The sequence below is a fragment of the Nannospalax galili genome, unplaced genomic scaffold (genome assembly GCF_000622305.1).
Source record: "Nannospalax galili isolate Female #2095 unplaced genomic scaffold, S.galili_v1.0 scaffold182, whole genome shotgun sequence".
NCBI lineage: Eukaryota > Metazoa > Chordata > Mammalia > Rodentia > Spalacidae > Nannospalax > Nannospalax galili.
This window is the reverse complement of record NW_008348662.1, coordinates 4,323,604-4,330,001: the sequence shown is the minus strand read 5'-3', so window position 1 is coordinate 4,330,001 and position 6,398 is coordinate 4,323,604.

The window sequence follows — 6,398 nt, the reverse complement described above, 5'->3', positions numbered from 1 at the left end:
CCATCTGATGTGTTTGTTAGGAACTGAACTCAGGTCTTCTGAAAGAACAGTACATGCTCTTAACCACTGAACCACCTCTCCAGACTCAATTTTGTTCCTCGAAGAACTGTTTGGTCTGAATCATTTCTTTCTGCCTGTATTTGTATAATTTTTTTTAAGTTTCATCTTATTGTCAAATTTATGGTCATAGTGGTCATCGTGATGATTATAGTATTCCTTGTCAATCTCTTAATATCTGTGAGATCTCTTTCTTTCTGTCTCTCTCTCTGTCTCTAGCTCTCTCTTTCCCCTCCCTCCTTCTCTCCCTCTCTTCATTCCTCCCTCCCTCATCCCCTTCCTCTCCCTAGTCTGGATAGAGGTGTATTAATTATATAGGTTTTTCAACATTTGATGTGATTGATTTTGTTTTTCCTGTTTAAAATTTAATTGATATCTACTCCACTTTTGTAATTTCCTTCTGCTTACCCTGATTTAATTTGTGTGCTCTCTCCTTTTCTCTTGAGGCAAAAGGTTAAATTACTGCTCCGAGTCCCCCCACCCCTGTCTAACATAATCATTTAATCCTAAAATGTCCCTTCCAGCTTTGCAGCTGCATTGCTCTGATTTTGATACATTGTGTTTTCATTAAGTTAAAAACAGTTTAAAACTTTCCTTGAAATTTCCACTTCGACCATGGATTATTTAGAAGTGCTGTCATGGTTCCAAGAAAATTCTTTGCAGGAATTCTACTTGAAATGTATGTCTGTGTGAGCACACATGCCTATGTGTGCCGTGTCCAAGTACACTTGAGAATGTGGTTAAGGGAGCTTCCTAACGGTAACTGGGTCATGTTCGATACTTGTGTACTGCGTTCCCACTGATTTGCTATTGATGTCTGAGAGGAGGCTGGCATTTCTAATTATGGGTTTATTTCCCCTTTTGATTTTGCTTCAAGTACTTTGAAAGTTGTTTTTAGAAGTTTTTCAGGTAAATACGCATAATTATTTTTTTTGAGAACTGACTCTTTTGGCATTATGCAATTTTTCTCTTTGCCCTTGAAAATATTCCTTGTACTGAAGTTCATTTTGTCTCATTAATATGGATACTCCGGGTGTCTCTTATAATGTTTTTGTGGTATATGTTCACCATTTCAGTTTAAGCTACCTCTGACTTAAAATTGAGGTTCTTGTTAACAGCTTCTTCTAAACAGCTTGCTTTAAAAAAATAATCCAATTTTGTGAGTTCAAGGCCAGCCTGGTCTACATGGTGAATTCCAGGCCAGCTGGAACTAAAGGGAGACCCTGTCTCAAAAAGACCAAAAGATAATAATAATAAGAATCCAATTTGACAGTCTCCAATCTCTAACCAGAGCTTGGGCTGGTTGCACTAGAAATGATTGGTGTGCCTGGGCTGAGGTCTGTCATGCTGACTGTTATTGTTTTCTCTCTTTTCTGTGTTTGGATGAATGGAATGTTACTATTCCATTGTATCACTTTGACTAACATTCATACTTTTGTTGCTTTTAAACCATTTTAATGAATTCTTTGAGAATTTCATACAATGTATTTTGATTAAATTCATGTCAACTCCTCCCCTTAACTCCTTCCAGATCTACCTCCACCTTCCCACCCCCACAGCTTTATGTCCTCTTCTCTTTTGTTTAACCCTCTCCAATTTGTGCTGTCCATGTACTTCTGGATATGGCCATCTGACGGAGTGTAGTCCCCCCACCAGGAGCCACCCCACTAAAGAAAGCTGCCTCTCCCTCCCTAGAAGCCATCAATTGTTCATAGCTTCTCAGGCATCAGGCTCATGAACCGCTCCCTCCATGCTGGAATGCTGACTGGTTTGATCCTGTGCAGATCTTGTGCAGGCAGCCACAGCCACTGGGAGTTCATGAGTGCAGTGGTCCTGTCATGTCTGGAAGACACTGTTTTGTTCTGGGCCTACCTGACCTCTTGACATTCCTATTTTTCATAATCATGCTTTACTTATTGGCCCGGGATTCATAACATCCATCTTTAATGAATCAGAGACTGTCTTCAATAATAGGATACTGCTTCTTATGTGCTATAAAGACCTTAAATAGTGTATTTCTAATTCCTCTCTCCCAACTACTGAGCTATTTTTTTAATGTAGCATATTGTTACTTTCAAGTGTGCTACAAATATACACTATATTGCAACACTTGTGGAAATTTTAATTATGTTTTTTTGTTTGTTTTTGTTTTTAAATAGGGTCTCCCTGTAGCCCCAGCTGGCCTGGAACTTAACTGGGCTGGCCTCAGTTTCACAGAGATCTGCCTGCCTCTGCCATCTGAGTGCTTGGAATTAAAGGTGTGTGCTAGCACATCCATTGAATATGTGTTTGTGTGTGTGCGGGGGGTTGTCCGTCCATGTCTGTGTCTGTGTCTGTGTCTGTGTCTGTGTGTTTTAAGGCAATTAGAGTTAAGGAAAATGAATTATCCTCTGTGTAACTTTTAACATTCCTAACTTTTAGCATTTTTCTTTTTCAAAAAAATGATCTTTATTAGTGTGTGTGCATGCATGCATATGTGTGCACGTGGTGCTTGCCCTGGAAGTCAGAGAACAACTTGTGGGAGTCAGTTCTTCACATGTGGGATTGAACTCAGGCTGTCATGCTTGGTGGTTAGTGATATTATCCAGATTCATCTTACCAGCCCCACTTTTAACATTTCTTACAGAATAGGTCTACTAGCAATGAATTCCTGCCATTTTTGTTTTTAAGAAAGCCTTTATTTTTCCTCCTTTCCTCCCTCCGTCCATCCCTCCATCCCTCCTTCCTTCCCTTCTGCTTGCCTTCTTGCCTTCCTTTCTCACCTACTGAGGTCCCCCAGGCCATTCTCCCCTGCTGTGGCTGTTTTAGCTGGGTGGGGTGGAGGTCTCTCAAATGCATCCAGGGTATGGTAAGCAAGCATTGAGCTGAGATCTATACAGGCAGAGAACCTGCCTTCGTGCTTTCAAGGTTTCTGGAGTATTAATCACCCTGCTGGAAGGACACTGCTGTGATATCAAGTACATCTCTGGAACTTCAGAGTTCTCAGGCTCTGTGACAGTAACAAGCAGGTAAGTAGCTCCAGAATTTTATCCATCCACTGGTTCAGTCTCAGAGCTATTGAACTCCAGGGTAATCTCTGTTGATGAGCTCTGTTCTCATTCCTAGGGTGGAGCTATCTCTCCTTACAGGCTTCTCAGCCTGAGCCAGCTTCCTGCCACCTGTACCCTTCGGCCTGTCAGCACCAGGCCTTCCCCCTCTCCACAACTGCCGCCCTGTGCCTCCCTCACTCAGGGGTTGTGTCAGGTCAAGTTGAGACTCTCTAAAGCTGTGAAATATTTCTGATATCAGGTCTCCTCCATAGCTCAGCTTTAATGATAGATTCTCTCTCAAGATGGTGTCCAACTGCTCCTGTCCAGATCATATAGTAAGACTAAATGGAATTCCTGTCTGCCCTGATTCATCCACTGGTAGAATCACTGTCTCAGTGAACCCTACACTGAACTTGAGGCTCGTGAGGGTGTAGGACTGCCCAGCTCTTGTTGGACTTGGCTTTGGAAGCAACTTCCGAGTCCCCTGCACCTGCCAGGAACCGCATGCCATTCATCTTCGTTTCCTCTTTTCAGGATCTATTTACTTCCTTTGTTGATTTCTGAAGCATTTCTTGTATTTCTCTCTTTAGAATAAAATGTATTTTTCTTATTCTGACCCTCTTCTACACTGGCTGTCACAGAAGCAGCCTCTAATTTGCCTTCTTGCCTGGAAGTTCATTCCCACTAATTCTAATCCACTTGGACTGGAGAGTGTCTCGGGAATGAGGAGCTGTTTTGTTTAAGCTCCCTGAATGATTAGTAAACAAACATCTTCCTAGTGTGACCTGAAAATTTTATAAAGAGAAAATAAATAACATTAGTAAACTGTTAGGAAGGCTAAATTGGATCCAAATAACCTGATTGTGAGATATGAAAAAATTTCAAATTATTTATTTTGATTTTTATATGTATGAGTGTTTTGCCTGCATGTGTGTAAGTACATCTGTGTCATGCACTACCCACAGATGTCAGAAGAGGGCATAGGATTTCCTGGAACTGGAATTGCAGATGGTTGTTAGCCACCATGTGGGTACTGGGAACTGAACCTGTGTCCTCTGGAAAAGCAGCCAGTGCTCTTAGCTGCTGACCCATCTCTCTAGCCTCGAGGATTTTTCAGACAGGGTCTTGCTATACGTGTATGTGTGAATATCCTATGTGCTTGTGTGGTGTATGCTCATATATATGTTTGGGTGCTTACAAATTATTAATTGGATGTTTGGTTTTCTTTTTTACTCTTTTGAATTCTTTATATAGTCGATATTAATCTCTGTCAGACACGTAGGCAGAAAGATTTCCTCCCAATCTGTAGCTTTTATAGTTTTGTGGGTCAAACTCAGAGCTTTGTACATGCTTAGCAAGTGCCTTCCACTGAGCTAGATATCAGCATTTGGTTTTGTGAGTCGGAGTTTTGCTATGTAGTTAAGGCTGGTATGAACTCAGTATGTAATCTGGGTGATCACCAACTCCCAATCCTCCTACCTTAGCTTATTAAATGCTGGAATTACAGGAGTGCATCATTCTGCCTCTGTTGTAGACTGTATCTTTATTGTTTTCTTTGCTGTGCAAAAGCTTTTTCATTTTAATTCCTGAAGTTAAAATCTTACTGAGAAAATCTTTGCTAGTGCAAATATATCAAAGTGTTCCCCCATGTTGTCTTCATGTGTTTTCAAAGTTTCAGGTCTTACATTAAGGCCTTTGATCCACTTTGAGTTGATTTTTGTACAGGATGAGAGATAAGGATCTAGTTCCAGTTTTCTACATATGGATGTGTAGTTTCCCCCTGCATCATCTGCTGAAGAGGATGTCTTTTCTCCAAGTATGTTTTTGGTAACATTGCCAAGAATCAGATAGCTGTAGATGTGTGAAGTTATCTCTGGGCTTTCTATTCTATTGCATTGGTCTATGTGTCTGTTTTTATGCTAGTACCAGGCTGATTTTGTTTCTATGCTTCCGTATGGAGTATATTTTGAAATCATGTGTTCTGGCACTCCCAGCATTGGCCTTAGTGCTCATGATTCTCTGGCTGTTTGGAGTCTTTTGCGCTTTCATATAGGATTGGCTTTTTCTGATTCAGTGGAGAATTCCATTGATGCTTTGATGGTGACCGTTTGGATCAATAGATTGTTTCTGCAGTATGGCCATAGTCACAACATTAATTCTGCCAATTAGTGAGGATGGGAGGTCTTTCCATCTTTTAGTGTCTTATTGAGTTATACTTCTTAAAGTTTTATAACCTTCTTTGTAGCAGTCTTTTAATTTCTTGGTTAGGGTTATTTCGTGTGGGGGGGGTGTGCGCCGCGCGCGCGCTATTGTGAATGGGGTTGGTTTCCTGATTATTTGAAACAGGTTCTTCATTAGTATACATAAAAACCACTTTTTTGTTGTTCATGCTCATTTTGTACCCTGCTACTTTACTGAATTCGTTTGTCGGTTCTGTTTTCTTGTTGTTTTGGTGGCGTATTTAAGGTCTTCTAAGTACGGGATCATTTGATCTCCAACAGAGATAATTTGACTACTCTCTTTCCTATTTATATCATCCCTATTTCTTTCTTTGACCTGATTACACTGGCTAAAATTTCAAGTACTATACTGGATATGAGTGGGAGATAGCCATTCTTGTTTTGCTTCTGATTTTAGAGGAATTTTTTAAAGTTTTCCCTCATTCAGTATGATGTTGGGTGTAGGTTTGTTGCATATAGCATTTACCATGTCAATAGGAAAGAAAAATCTCCCATGACATAAATAAGCTGAAATAATTCATGTCCACAAAACCAGCCCTTCAGAGAGTTCTTGAAGCAATACAAAGAGCTGAAGAAAGGAACAACTATATCCAAGGGGTTACGGAAAGAAATTCAATGAATATATAACTGTGGAAATGCACAGCTATATCAAGAATGTGAACAGAAATAAAAATGACAGAATTCAATACACATCTTTCATTAATAACTTTAAATATCAGTGGACTGAACTCCCCAGTCAAAAGACACAGACTACTTGAATGGATTAAGAAACAAAACCCATCTTTTTGTTGTCTGCAAGAAACCCATCTCACTTTCAAGAGCAGGCACTACCTTAAGGTGAAAGGATGGAAAAAAATATACAAAACAAATGGTACTAAGAAAAAAGCAGGCATTGTAATTCTAATATCTGATAAAATAGACTTTAAACTAAAACCAACAGGAAGAGATGAAGAGGGCCACTTCATTCTGATCAAAGGAACAATAAATCAAGAAGATATTACAATTGTGAACATATAGTCACAAAACTCTGGTGCACCCAAATTCATAAAAACAATACTACAGGACTTTAAGA